This window comes from Pleurodeles waltl, chromosome 11 (genome assembly GCF_031143425.1).
Source record: "Pleurodeles waltl isolate 20211129_DDA chromosome 11, aPleWal1.hap1.20221129, whole genome shotgun sequence".
Taxonomy (NCBI): domain Eukaryota; kingdom Metazoa; phylum Chordata; class Amphibia; order Caudata; family Salamandridae; genus Pleurodeles; species Pleurodeles waltl.
In genome coordinates, this window is record NC_090450.1 from 830,065,244 (window position 1) to 830,080,582 (window position 15,339).

Below are 15,339 nucleotides of genomic sequence, written 5' to 3' on the forward strand. Positions count from 1 at the left end.
ATTTAATTTCGATGACTTAATTATCTTTACTCTTTTCTTTTCAGCTTTACTAGCGCCAAGATGCCCTTATCTGCATCCTATGCTTATGTCACAGTGTCCTTTTCTCTGGATCTGCACGTTGCTGAACAAAAGGCCCACCTTCCGGCATCACCAACTCAGAAAGCTATTTTAGCACAGAGTTATGATGAAGCCAGTCGGGGAAGGGGATTAGGGTAGGGAACAGCAGGGAGAGAGATCTGAAAAGTAAAGGTTAGAACAAATATGCATTTACTCATTCATAGAAATTTAACTCATCAATAGACTCTTGACTAAATGCGTCTCTGAGATATCAGATGGAGACCCCTTTTGAAATGAGGGCAAAGCCCCTTCTTTGAAACATGGAACAAGAGTAAACAACGACCTCCGAATCAAGAGATGGCAAGAGCTTTGGACTATGATTATACTCAGAATATCAATCCTGTAACATCTATGCATTTACCACATAAACCTTTGATCATGACTTAGAAAATCTCAAAGAATTAAATATGCTTTTCACATCTTAAGCTTTTCAAAGAACAATGAAAACTATGATTTGCTTATCTCCAGAAATACTTTCACATTCACAACTATAAAGGCGGAAAAGTTTTTACTTAATGAACTTGAAGCACTTTACTTAATAATACCAGGAAGTGCTTTTACATGTCTTGCCTTAAAGCGGCACTCTCATTATGCTAAGGGGGCGCTTTTACTCAAGTGGCCTGAATCACTTTGATTGTTGTGCCAAGAACCTTTTACTCCTGTGAACTGAAGCGCTTTGATTGTCGTGCCAAGAGCGCTTTAAACCTGTGGACTGAAGCGCTTGAATTGCCGTGCCAAGAGCGCTTTACATCTGTGAAGTGAAGCGCTAGAATTGTTGTGCCAAGAGCGCTTTACATCTGTGAACTGAAGCGCTTGAATTGTCATGCCAAGAGCGCTTTACATCTGTGAACTGAAGCACTTGAATTGCCGTGCCAAGAGCGCTTTACATCTGTGAACTGAAGCGCTTGAATTGTCATGCCAAGAGCGCTTTACTTCTGTGAACTGAAGCGCTTGAATTGATGTGCCAAGAGCGCTTTGCATCTGTGAACTGAAGCGTTTGAATTGCTGTGCCAAGAGCGCTTTACATCTGTGAAATGAAGCGCTTGAATTGCCGTGCCTAGATCGCTTTACATCTGTGAATGAAAGTGCTTGAAATGCTGTGCCAAGCACTTTACATCTGTGAGCTGAAACGCTTGAATTGCTGTGCAAAGAGTTCTTTACACATGTGCTCTGAAACACCTTTGATTGTTGCGCCAAGGCCGCTGTACTCTGGAAACTGAAAACTCTTTACTCATTGTGCTAAGGGGCGCTTTACCTTTGGAAGCAACAACTTCCTCCAAAATTGGATTCATCAAGGCCTTACCGCTACATGTACGACCTATTCATTTTTAAAGCACCATGGAAACAAGGATACTTCGGTTGGATGCCACTTTGCCATTCAGGAACTCTGCTCTTCTTCAGAGAAACCCCCACGAGGTCTGACTGCATCGAAGTCTTCAAAATAGTGAGCAACGTGCTTGGGTGTGGCTGGGCTTTATAGGCCTGCCACACCCCAAGATGGTTGCTGCCTCTAAAAACATGGGAATTGTAGTCCCTTCATGGAATAGCACTGAGAAGTGCATCTTGTCCACCAATGTCCTGAACCTGCAGCTTTATGAGCTTTGCCACAGGGCAGACGATGCTGATGGCCACCTTTGGAACAAGATGGGATGACAAGTGGTGCGCATAAAGCGCCGCAGAGCCGCGCAGTGGAGTTTCGGGCCACACCTGGTCCGTGCATGGCCTTATTCCTGACAGCTTATACATTTTTAGTTAATTCATTCATCCAGTCAGTCAATTGAGATGAAATATCACAGTTCAAAACCCCTGTGGAAAAAACACCTTAGAGGTCGTCCTAAATGCAAAGTGATTCTCGACTTTTCGATTCTGCAGTTATAAGTTATTCTACAATTTGGGTTCAAAAATCCATGTAGTTTCTTCCACAACATTCCCATATGACCTTAAGCGACCAAAAAGGTAGTTCTTCGAGTGCAGCAATCTGGATGAGATATAGTTATAGCTGGCAAGACTAGAGGCCTCGAGTCCATGGAACGATTCATGTGCAAAAGACATACTTTCAAATTGTACCCTCTGCCCAATTGTCATCGAGTGAAAACATCTAAGAACATCTGACGCGTTGTCCTACTTTTGCAGTTCTGAAAAACTGGATATGAAGGTTTTGAACGTGCCGACGTTTTGTGATATGATAGGATGGTAGGCCCAGGTTTAGCTCTAGTCTTCTTAGCTTGTAGGACTTCCCTGTTGCACATAATTCCTTCAGGAAATAGCGCAGATTTTTTTCTAGGGAGACTAAAATGTCATATTAATTTTTCATCTCCTTTACTGCCAATAAAGGATACATCCTTCCACTTTATCGTCTAATTTACAAGACTTCCGTAAAAAGTCTTCCTAATTCAGTCTTCCAACTTGTAAACAGTATTACTTTGGAGAAAAAATATGTTGAGAGAAGAAAGTGATGAAAAGAAAAAAAATAGGATTTTACTTTGTGTTTGGATAGAGCACAGCTGTCATTATCATGGTCATGAATGTTTGGTTGCTTTCTGAAGGGTATTTAAAAACTATTTTTATTCATTTCGAATCTGTGCTCATCACACAGGCCAAACAATCTTGTTTGTTACACATTGTATCGCAGATATGGCAGTAATACAAACCATGACAGTCAGTTCAGGACACTTAACATTGCTAGGAATGGCGCTTTTACGGACAACATTTTCATTACCCGAGTTATCAGCTCTCTGTTAGTGTATGGTATCCTACTATCCCAGGGGTATGTACCACCCCCATCAGATTCCCCTATATGTCTGCCGTGCTCCTCACACCTTCTCCCATTTCTTCTGACAGCCTCGGCATTGATAGATCACCTTTTCACCTCTCTGGCACCAGTCTAAGTCAGACTTCCAGTCTGATTATAGGTGGGTCAGCACTCCCCCAAGCCCTTGCAATGTTTTGCTTGGCCACTCCTGCAGCCAATCACAGCCATGTTTTCTGGAGTGTTGTCCAGGTCTCCTCCCCGACACTGATAATAGGAGCCATTTTGCATCTAGTGTCATCCCAATTGACATGATTTGGGTCATAGCCTCCGCCACACCTGCCAATATTCCTTTACTACGGGACACTTCTAAAAGGTATTTTAAAACAAGGATGTGGGTTCTCTGGAGACTAGAATCCATTTAGTTTCAATGGAATTATTGATTGATACTAAACACAGAGGGATGAGTTGTCTGGGGATTTCAGTTGCGGCAGGTGCAAGGGATATGCATAGGCTGAAATATACCTGGTTGCTAACTAAACGGGGAAAAAAACTTTTAACCAAGAGTCATGTCTCACTTTTGTTAGTATAGGTTAAAAAAACTAAATAGGATGAAAACGACATTCATTTAGGGAGGGAAAACCCAAGGGCCCTTAAGAAAAAATGTATGATTTTTTTAGAGAAGGAGTCCTATGGTCCCTCCATGATTCTGAACTTGACTTAGCATTCTTATTTCACATCCTTCAAAGTATTGCAATGTATGAAGTAAGCCACCAACAGAGTATAATTCCTTTGTTAACAATAGCACAGAGTTAAGATCTAATTTTTTTTGTTCAAAATATTGTAACCTAAAGCAGTGCAGAAGTCCTAAAAAAGAAGTGGCGGGTGTTACTAATCAAGTTAGGCAATATGCAAGTGACATCATGGCATGTGACATCACAGTGTGTGATATCACAGTGTGAGACGTCGCACATGGCATCACAGAAAGTGGCACCACAGCCCATGACCTCACAGGAGGTGACATCAGATCTTACGACCACACCCATGTTTAGCAGGTATGCCATAAATACATTTGAGCACATTACAATATTTAACCAATGAGAGTTTGCTTCAGGGAGGTGCCAAAAAAATGACTTAATCCCTATGCAAAATCTGAACCTCAACTCACATTTATTTTCTAAAACCCTGCTACAAAGGCAACAAGGAGACACGTGGCAGTAAATCTTTTCTGCCTAATAGGTTGCAAAGTCTACATTTTAAAATATCTTATGGGGTTAGGACATCTGCTGCAGAGATTTTTGTGTGCCCGGTAAATCTCAGGGAATAATAATAATGGTAAGATAACTCTGGAGGTTAACCTATTTGCTAGAGAGATCTGTCTTTTGTCTAGTCTCAGTTTAAGTCAAAATAGCATGGAGTGTTAATATGTCTCTTGCAAAGCACATTGTATGATACACAGATGACAGATTTTTATTTTATGTAAGTGGGTAAGTGGGTTTCAGCTTTTGATGCAAAGATCCTTTTGTTACTTGAAGTTCATAAATTGTATTCCTTCTAATGTACACAGTGAGCTACGAGGGACGTGGCTACTACAGCTTCTAACTTTCACTCATGTAACACATGCTGTACATTAATTTACACACATATAATTTATTCTCAAAGTATAATATATACATGTGATGTAAACTGCTCTAACACCCTACATTTGGATGAGTAGTGGTATAGAGCTATAAAAGAACCAAAACAAAATGTGGTATTTAAATTATTTTTGTAAATATAGGGATAGACCATCACATCGACAGTGGCTTAAAAAAAGGCCCGAACTCCATGGGGCCCCTTCAGCACAGTACCCGGGCCTGCGAACTCCTGAGTGAGTTCTGAGGGTGGGCCCTCTCTGTACATTGCAGGAGGGCCCCCTAAAGTTTTGTTACACCACTGATAGCTGACGTTCTTTCAGTGCATATCAATCAATTAATTAATCATATGTTTTAAAGTGTACTACTCACCCAAAGGGTCTCAAGGAGCTGAGGGGTGTGTCCTCAGAGATCAGTTGAAGAGCCAGGTCTTGAGGTCCTTCGTGAGCTGAGGCAGCAATGGCGACTGTCTGAGATAAAGGGGTAAGATGTTCCACCCTTTTGCTCTCAGGTATGTGAAAGATCTTCCTCCAGCCGAGGACTTCTTTATGTGGGGTATGTAGGTGAGTGACTGCAGAGACAAACTGAGAGGTCTAGAAGGGGAGTACCAGGTGATGCAATGGTTGAGGTAGCTGGGTCCACTGTCATAGAGGGCTCTGTAGGCATGCACGAGGAGCTTGAAATTAATCCTCTTCTTGACGGTGAGCCAGTGGAGGTTTTTTCAGGTGTTCTGTGATGTGCTCTCGATGGGGAATGTTTAGGACAAGTCAGGGGGTGACATTCTGAAGTTGTTGCAGCTTGCTGAGGTTCTTCTCAGCGATTCTGGCATAGAGGGCGTTGCCGTAGTAAAGTCTGCTTATGATTAGTGCATGTGTCACAGTTTTTCGGCAGTCGGTTGGTGTCCATCTGAAGATCTTTCGTAGGAGTCAGAGGGTGTGGAAGCAGCTGGAGGCAATGGAGTTTCATGCATATGTCTTACATACAGAGATTAAACAAAGGCAAAAGTGTGCCTTGCTTAACTACCTGTGAAGTGATAAGCTGTGTGCCTTTGTTTCCCCTCCGTTTCATTTAGGTGTGAGGCCCCAGATAGCTCTCAACCTGATACTACAACAAAAGGAGGCCTGATGGTCACTTAATTTCAGCCTTTATTATGGACCCACCTGAATCTGATAAGCCCCTTTCTCACCCACACATTGTTGTTCGGAAGGAAAGCAGACAACGTGCAGGCTCTGCTGATTGTGAACTAGTATATAAAAATTACACAGTAAAAAGTTTAGCATATTTCTGTGGGCTCAACCTCTTGACAGGGTAGAATGCATCCACCCTGTGAAAAAAGTGGGTAGACGCAATCTACCCATGTCCACCCTAGACCTGAATACTCCTGGCTGTTTGCTGGGGTTATCCTTTATGCTTAAGAAAAAACAAAGTAATCATTCAGGAAGAATCCTGTGCTGCCAAATGATATGGCTAAATTAATTTCTGAGCAGGTGAAGAAAAGCCTTGTGGGCTGAATCTGGTATCGAAACGGGAGAGAAGGCTGTATTTTTCTGGGATCCAGCAGAAACATCAACTATAATTTTGGGAAGGTTTCAGTTATTCTTGGAAATTTAAGAGCTATTTTTTTAATTCTCCCATAAAAATCAGATTCTAAAGTATTCACATTAGACAGCATGGGTCTATCGAAAGCTCAGTACACACTACTTTTGGCAGTTGGAATAACAGCAAGATGAGAACGCCTGACACATTTTGGAGTATTCATATACAGACACAGTGGTGTGAAATTAATGTGTCTTAGACAATAAGCATTATATAAGATGTTTCCTAAATGTCTCAAAGCAAAATTCCAATGGTATGTGCCTCAAAGAGGACTTTGCATCGCCGGCTATGTGGCTCGATGACAACTCATCATCTTCATCCCCAAATGATTTCAGACGACGCATCCCCGTATGCGCAGATCATAACTGATGCATCCCCTGCACATTGCCTCGTCTGCTCCTCACATCAGATCTTCGACATCGATGCATCCTCCATCCAAAGGTACTTTTTCAGTGGTGGAAGGTTGGTCCCTGTATTTGATCCGTGCTCCATCGCGATTGGCTTGACTTGTCAGATTTGACCCAGTCTATCGCTACCAGATAGCCATAGATGCCACTTTAAGCTTCTAAGCACTATATTTTCAGACACTCTTTAAAAATTAATATCTCAACTTCTACTTATTCGATTTTTGTCATTTTTGTCATAAAAATATAATCTAATTGTTAGAAATGGGGTCTCTGGTAGGCAGTCAGTTGGCACACTGTCCAAGCAGGGACCCTCACTGTAGTCAGGGTAGTGAGATACACACCTATGATAACCCCTGCTCACCCCTTGGTAGCTTGGCACAAGCAGTCAGGCTTATCTCAGAGGCAATGTGTAAAGTATTGGGACCAACACAGTGGAAACACCACAAAAGGACTCCACACCAGTTTAGAAAAATAGCCAATATTTATCTAAACCAAACAAGACCAACATTTAAAAAAAATTTAAAGTAAAAAGAGTCTTAATCTATAGAAATAAATGGATGCATTGTTTTAGCACAAAGTACCTCGTATGAGTCAAAAATAAAGCCGCACTGGCCAGCGTGCATCGAAAAAAGCAAGTGATGTGTAAATTGCTTACTTGCAAGAGAGACCGTGCGTCAATTCTTTCTCTGCTGTACATGCGATGCGTCGATTCTTTCCTCGCAGGGAAGAGATGCGTTGATTTCCGGACAAGCGGCCTCAAGTCTCTGCGGTGATGTTGTAGGTTTTTACGCCCAGGAACGATGCGTGGAAAGTCTGGACACACAGCAACTGCAGTGGGAGCGGATTGTGGGTGGCACAATCAGTGCTGCAGCCCCACTAGTAGCATTTGATTTACAGGCCCTGGGCACCTCTAGTGCACCTTACTAGGGAATTACTTGTAAATCAAATATGCCAATCAGGGATAGCAGTGGTAAAGTGCCCAGAGTTCTAGAGCCAACAAAAACTGGTAAGAAAAAATAGGAGGAAGGAGGCAAAATGTTTGGAGATGACCCTGCAAAAAGGGCCAGGTCCAACACTAATTTTATATAATACTTTTCTAACTTAGGGCCTGATTATGAGTTTGGAGGTCGGCAGCTGACTACCAGACCCATGGTGAAGAGACCGCCATCGAGGTTATGGCCCAGTGGGAAAGGTGCAGCAGTATTGTCGCCGGCTCAAAATAGCTCTATTATGAGCCAGCAACAATGCTGCCGCACACAGGGGGCACCAGCACCTTCGAAATGTGCATTTCCTGCACAGCAGACAGTGTGCATTTCAAGAGTGCTGGGCGTGGGGGGGGGGGGCTGCACTTGTTCTCCACCAGCCTTTTCATGGCAGTTGAACCATCATGAAAAGGCTGGTGGAGAACAAGGTTGTAATCAGCAGGGCGGCACTGAGTTCAGCGCCACACTGGCTGATTACAACCTGCACCGCCATCAGCCTGTTGGGAACTGAGATCCTGGTGGGGACAGTGGTAGGTTGGCGGGTCTGCCTGCCAACCTCATAATGTGGCGGTCGGACTGCCACAGCTGCGGCGGTCCAACTGCCACCACGAGTTTGGTAGTCTGTTAGCTGCCAGACCTGTGATAAGGCCCTTGGTGTGGAGTCATTTGAGCTGTTTTCACTGTGTTACTGTTTTAAGCATTGCACAAATACTTTATCTCCTATGTTAAGCAGGTCTGGCTGCTCTGTGCCAAGCTACCAGAGAGTGAGCACATGTTAATTTATGGTTTGTTTCTTACTTACTTTGGCTAGGATTGTTGTCCCTTTTTGGATAGGGTGCATGTCCCTGAGAACCAGAGACCCAATATCTAACATTGGTGATCAAGTGGTGAGGATAGGACTTGCGTTTGTGCAGTGCCTTACAGTAATTTGGTGTCCACTTCCAATCCATACCTAAGACCAATTCAAATCAATGCCTCCTGATTGGCATTTGTTTTCCCTCCCTTCTCTAATTGGCATTTTTTATTTTTCTATTCTCCCTCACTGTAATTGTTGCTTTTTCCTAAAATCATGTCTCTGATTGGAGGTTCTAAATCTGCTTCTGCCCTGCAATAATAGATTTTGACTTGGCCAAGCTTGAGAGCTACAATGTGGCCCAGCTCAAGGATTTTTGCAAGGGGTTTGAGCTTTGTACTAAGAACTTCACCAAGAAGGTGGACCTGCAAAAAGCGCTGAGGGCCTTGATAAAATCTTGTGATGCAGTAGCTGCCACCACAGAAGAGGAGGAGATAATAGATGAGGATGAGGAGCAGGACTAGGGGGTCACTGGAGAATCTGGGACTGCCTGTGTGGCAGGATAACAATAACTTGCAAGGAGCAGTGGTTTCTCCTAAGGCAGAGAGCAGCATGTCATCCATATGCCTGTCCCCAGAAGATCTGGAGGACAGGAGGGAGGAGAGAAAGCTCACATTGGAGCTGTCAAAATTAAGAATGGAGTGAGAAAAGGCTTTGACAGAGAAGAAGAAAGCTTTGATGCTGAGAGAGAAAGCCGTAAAGAAAAAGAGGCTGGACATGGAGGCAGAGTGGAGGATGATTCACCATGAGCTAATCCTCAGGTAGCTGGACATCAAGGCCTTGGAAGTAGCATCTAGCAGTAATGGTGGCATCACACCTGTAGTGTCCACTGGTGAAGAAAGGTTCTGTATACCAAAAGATTTGGGGCCAGATGTATCATTTATCCAAATAGCGATTACCTAATTGCGATTATCTGCGACTCCCAAGTGTGTAATCGCTATTTGAATGTATGAAACTCCAGGAGTTTCATTTAGCGATTCCCAATGGCTCACAAATCGACCTACCTCATTAATATTTGTGATCCTGGTCGCAATCTGGGACCCATTGTGAATGGCCACCTTCACAGAGATGATGGCCTTCTGGTCACAGCAGACCACCATGTCTGTGATTGCTTTTAAATGAAACAATCTTTCTTTTTTATTATATGCAGTCCACTTTCCTTAAGGGAAAACGGGATGCATTTAAAAAAGAAAAAATGAAAAGTTTTCTTTTCATTTTTTAAGAGCAGGCTGTGGTCCGTGGGACCACTGCCTGCTGTTAAAAAATATTTTCGCATGCCTTCACAAAGGGTGAGGGGTCTCCTTGAGACCCCTTACCGTTTGCGAATAGGTTACCACCTACTTGAAGTAGATGGTAAAATGTGAATGTTTTGCGACTGCATTTCGGTCACAAAACATTCCGACATACCGCTGCGATTCAGTGTTAGGAAGGGACGCCCTTGACACGCCCCTTACAAATATCAAATCAGTATGTAGTCACAATTCCAATTTGTGATTCAGTGACAAGTTACTGAATTGAAAATTGGAATTCATACATACCAAAATGCATTTTGGCGATCGCAAATGGCCCAATTTGACCGTTTGCGATAGCAAAAATGCATGATACATCTGGCCCTTGGTGTCCAGTTATGTGGTGGAGATGACATTGATAAGTGGTTCTCAGCCTATGAGGTGGGTCCAAGAGTGCACAAGGTTTCTGAGGAGCAATGGGAGGAGTTTAGTTAGTGGAAGTATATGCCCACAGTGGGACGAGACACACTCCTGACACTAGAGGTGGGGGACCAGACACAATACACTCCCATGAAGGCCATACGTTTCAATAAGTTTAGGTTAACGCCTGAGAAATTCCAACAGAGGTTCAGGAATAGACACAAACTTCCCACATAGACCTGGGTGGATTCCCTTGATTATTTCAGCATGGCACTGAAAGAGTGAGGAACAGCAAGGTAGAGAATTTTGATGGGCTGTGCAAACTAATCATGAGGGAGCACATGCTTGAAGCTTGTTTTCCAGAGCAGCACCAAAAACTGGATGATATCAAGGTGACTGACCCCAGGAGGCTTGTTGAAGAGGCGGACATCTAGGTCAATACCAGAGTGTCCAAAGGGGCATCTGGGAGGGATTCCTATAAGAGTAGTCAAGGATCCCACCAGAAAAAGGAGGGAGACATAAAAAGAAAGAGATCTCAGAAGGTCCCCAATACAACTCACAGGGAAAAGGGCCCCATTCCAAATCAGGCCACCAGAAAAAGAGCTTCCCTGATGGGAGTCAGAATAAACCGAGTAAGTGCTATGAGTGCTACAAGTATGAGCACTACATGGGGGGTCCATGCGTTCCAAGAGGGCACAGTCTACCACTGGAGGTAAGACACCAGGGGTGGTGAGTATGCTGCATAGGGAAGAGTTTGTCCCAATTGGTTGGGGGGGACTCATGGAGGTTACCCTAGTGTCCCTGGGTGATGTGGAGATGGTCCCAAAAGCCATGTGCTATTCAATGCTGCAAAGTATAGGCAGTGGGTTACCATCAATGGGCAAGACGTGAAGGCTCTGAGGGACACAGGTGCCCGCATTACTATAATGAGTCAACTGGTGGCTTCAGAACAGATTCTACCCAATATATTCCACCGGGTTGTGGTAGCAGACAACTGTGAGGGTCACTATCCAGCAGTCATTGTTCCATTTGAGTGTGGGAATCTCAGACTTCTAAAGGTAGCTGTAAACCCTGTCTTGTCTGTGGTTTGTTTGCTAGGGAATGACCTAGAGACCTAGAGTATACTGCCTGTAAGGATGTGGAGCTCAGGTCACACCTGGAAATGTTGGGGGTACCTGAGTGGGCATGTGCAATCACCAGGTCCATGGCTGCCCAGAAAGGGAGTCAAGAAGGTCTGGAGCCTGGAAAATGGCCCAGACCACTGCCAAAAGACGGAAGGGAAAGGGGCATGGGGATCCAGCCCCTGGGTGTCTTCAAACTGAGGTGGATGTGTCATCGGAGGAGGCTTCCCCATAGCTCAGTGGAGAGGACATAGTCCCCCATTGGTGGTCTGGCTATACTTGCTGGATGGCAAGTAGAAGCAGGACCTACCAGGGAGGAATTCTGCAAGGTGCAGAGGGAGTGTTCAGCCTTTGAGGGCATGAGGCAGCAAGCCAAAGCCCATGTAGCAGGTGATGCCTCTGGTAGTCACTCCATTTACTGGAAGGACAACCTCCTGTATTGTGAACCTAAGGCACCTCTGAATGGGGCAACAAGGACCGTGGTGGTCCCCAATGTTACATGGCCTTCCTACTGGGACTGGCTCTCGAAATTCCCCTGTCAGGACATCTGGGCCAGGAAAAGAACTTTCCCAGACTTGTCTCTTACTGTTACTGGCCCCAGATAAAGGTCTATTCAGATGCCTATTGTAAAACCTGTTTGACCTGCCAGGCCAGTTGGAAGACAGGGCAGAATCTGAAAGCTCCCCTGTCTCCCTTATTGTCAATGACACTCTTTGTGAGAGGGTGGGTATTGACACTGTATGATCCATTGATCCTCTGACCACTGCTGGTCACAGGTCTATCCTGGTTCAGGCAGATCATGCCACTAGTTACCCAGAGGCCATACCTCTGAGGTCAACATCTGGACCCACCATGACAAGGGCCCTGATGGGTATTTTTACCATAGTGGGTTTCCCCAAGGAAGTGGTGTTTGACAAGGGTACCAACTTTGTCTGCTTACATGCAGTCAATGTGGAGGGAGTGGGGAGTTACCTATAAGTTCTCCACCCCTACCATCCAGGGATCAATGAGCGTGTTGAGAGATGCAACAAGACCCTGAAAGGCATGATCAGGAGCCTACCTGAGGCTCTGTGATGTAAGTGGGATATCCTCTTGCCATACCTACTCCTTGCGTATGAAGAGGTGCCAGAGAAAGGGGTTGCGTTTCGTCCCATTGAGCTTCTGTATAGGCCCCTGTGCAATGACCTCTCAGTCTGGTGAAAGAAGAGTGGGAGCAGCCTCTCAGTAAACCTCCCCAGAATGTAGTTAACTACATGCTGGCCTTTTGAAGTAAGATGGCCAAGTTGTGGAAGCACCTTGTTGTGGAGACCGTAGAGGCCAGTCAGTAAATGATGATGCAATGGTATGACCATACAGCTGCTGTGTGGAATTACAACCTGGGTAAAAAGTGTGGGTGATGAAGCCCGTGGAACCCGGGACCATCCAAGCCAGCTGGACTGTCCCCCATGAGATTGTTAAGAGGAAGGGGAGGCCATCTACTTGGTGGAGCGCAAGACCCCCAAATACCCCCTTAGTGATCTCCACCTCAACTGTCTCAAACCCCACTTCGAGAGGTCTGAGGTCACCATATTGTTGGTGACAGATAGAGGAGAGGAGGAGGAGATTGAACCTCTCCCTTGCTTCTTGGCCTTCCAGGAGAAGGATGGGTCAGTGGAAGGTGTGAACCTTGCCCTGCCCTGACTCCTGAACAGCAGAGGGACTGTTACCAGTGGTTGTGACAGTTCTCATCTCTGTTTTCCCTCTCTCCTGGGGTTAGACACTTGTGTGCCCATGACACTGATACAGGGGATGGTCTCCCTGTCAGGAACACAAATCTGTAGGTTGCCTGACAAAGTGAGGGCCAGCATTAACAAATGAGCTTCCAAAATGTTGGAATCGGGAATGAATGAACCTTCTAGGAGCCCTTGGTCCAGCCCTGTGGTGCTGGTACCAAAAGCTGCCCCAAAGGCACTATACTTGAACTCAGATTTTGTGTAGATTACAGGGGGCTCAATTCAGACACTAAGGCTTATGCCCATCCCATCCTCAGGGCCAATGAGCTAACTGACTGATTAGGGGCTGTACAGTTCCTGAGTACGTTTGACCTTACTTCAGGATGCTAGGAGATTGCCCTAACTGCAGGAGCCAAGGAAAAATCTGCCTTTCCCACTCCAGAGGGCCACTATCAATTTAGAGGGATGCTTTTTGGACTCAAGATTGCCCCAGCCATCTTCCAGAGGCTGGTGAACCAGGTTATGGCTGGTATGGAGGCCTTCAGCACTGCTTACTTCAATGACATAGATGTCTTCAGTAGCAGCTGGATGGACCACCTCCTTCACCTCCAGGAAGTGCTTCAGGCCCTGCGTAAGGCAGGACTGACTATTAAGGCCAGGAAGTGCCATATAAGGCATTGGTCTGTAGTGTACTTGGGACACCTGGTAGGCGGGGTTTAGGTGCAACTCTTCCAGATAGAAACCATTGTTGTCTTGGAGCCCCCAAAGACTCAGACAGAGGTCAGAGCCTTCTTAGGCATCACAGGATAGTACATGAGGTTTGTCAAAGGGTATGGCACCATTGTTGCCCTCTTGACAGAACTGAAATCATAATGTGAAATGTGATTTGTACAGAGGAATGCAAAAAAGCATTTGAATCCCTAAAGCCAACCATGTGGATAGCCCCTGTGCTCAAGACCCCTGACTTTCCGAAGGATTCATGGTGCAAATTGATGCCTCAGAGAATGGCATAGGCGTAGTACTATCACAGCTTAATGAAGAGGGCCTAGACCAACCTGTAGCTTTTATCTCCAGGAGGTTAATACCCTGGTAACAGACATAGGGGGTCATTCTGACCCTGGCGGTAATTACCGCCATGGCGGAGGTTGGCGGTAGCACCGCCAACAGGCTGGCGGTGCTCCGCCGAGCATTCTGACCGCGGCTGTACAGCCGCGGCCAGAAGCGGAAAGCCGGCGGTGTACCGCCGACTTTCCGCTGCCCATGGGAATCCGCCATGGCGGCGCAGCTTGCTGCGCCGCCATGGGGATTCTGACAGCCCATACCGCCATCCTGTTCCTGGCGGTTCACCCGCCAGGAACAGGATGGCGGTATGGGGTGTCATGGGGCCCCTGGGGGCCCCTGCAGGGCCCATGCCAATGGCATGGGCACTGCAGGGGCCCCTGTAAGAGGGCCCCACAAAGAATTTCAGTGTCTGCTTTGCAGACACTGAAATTCGCGACGGGTGCAACTGCACCCGTCGCACCTTCCCACTCCGCTGGCTCCATTCTGAGCCGGCTTCCTCGTGGGAAGGGTGTTTCCCGCTGGGCTGGCGGGCGGACTTTCGGCGGTCGCCCGCCAGCCCAGTGGGAAAGACAGAATGACCGCCGCGGTCTTTCGGCGGGTACCGCTTGGCGGGCGGCGACCGCCGTCCGCCGCGGTCAGAATCACCCCCATAGAGTGATATTGAGCAGGAAATCTTCACTGTTGCCTGGGTGCTGATAAATTGAGGCCATACATGTTTGGACTCATTTCTGAACTCAGACAGACAACAGGCCCTCAGGTGTCTAATGCAAATGAGGGGTGAGAATCCAAATTTGTTGAGATGGTCCATATCCATATGGACTTTATGGTGGAACACAGACCTGGATCAGACCACGCCAATGCTGATGGTCTCTCTAGGTTCTTCTGCCTTAGAGATGAGATCTCCCAGGTGGTTGGGTAACTCTCGCCACTTTCAGCTGGGGGGCACAATAGTAAGACCTATCAGCCTTAGGCTGTTTTTTACTCAAACATTTTGCCTACTTTGCCTCACTTTTGCTATCTGTTTTTGTTGGCCTTAGGATTCTATGCACTTTACCACTGCTAACCAGTGCTAAAGTGCATGTGCTCACTTCCCTAAAACATGGTACCATTGGTGCATCCACAATTGGCATATTTAATTTACTTTTAAGTCCCTAATAAAGTGGACTATATGTGCCGGGGCCCTGTAAATTAAAGACTATTAGTGAGCCTGCAGCACTGCTTATGCCACCCACCCACTTAAGTAGCCCTTCAAACATGTCTCAGGCCTACCACTACAGAGCCTGTGTGTGCATTTTTAATGCCATGTCAGCCTGGCATTCAAAACCCCTTGCCAAGCCTTAGACTCTCCTTTTCTTACACATATGTCACCTCTAAGGTAGGTCCAAAGTAGCCCACAAGTCAGGGTGTTATGTAACTGAAAGTCAGGATATATGCTTTTAAGGTTTACATGTACTGA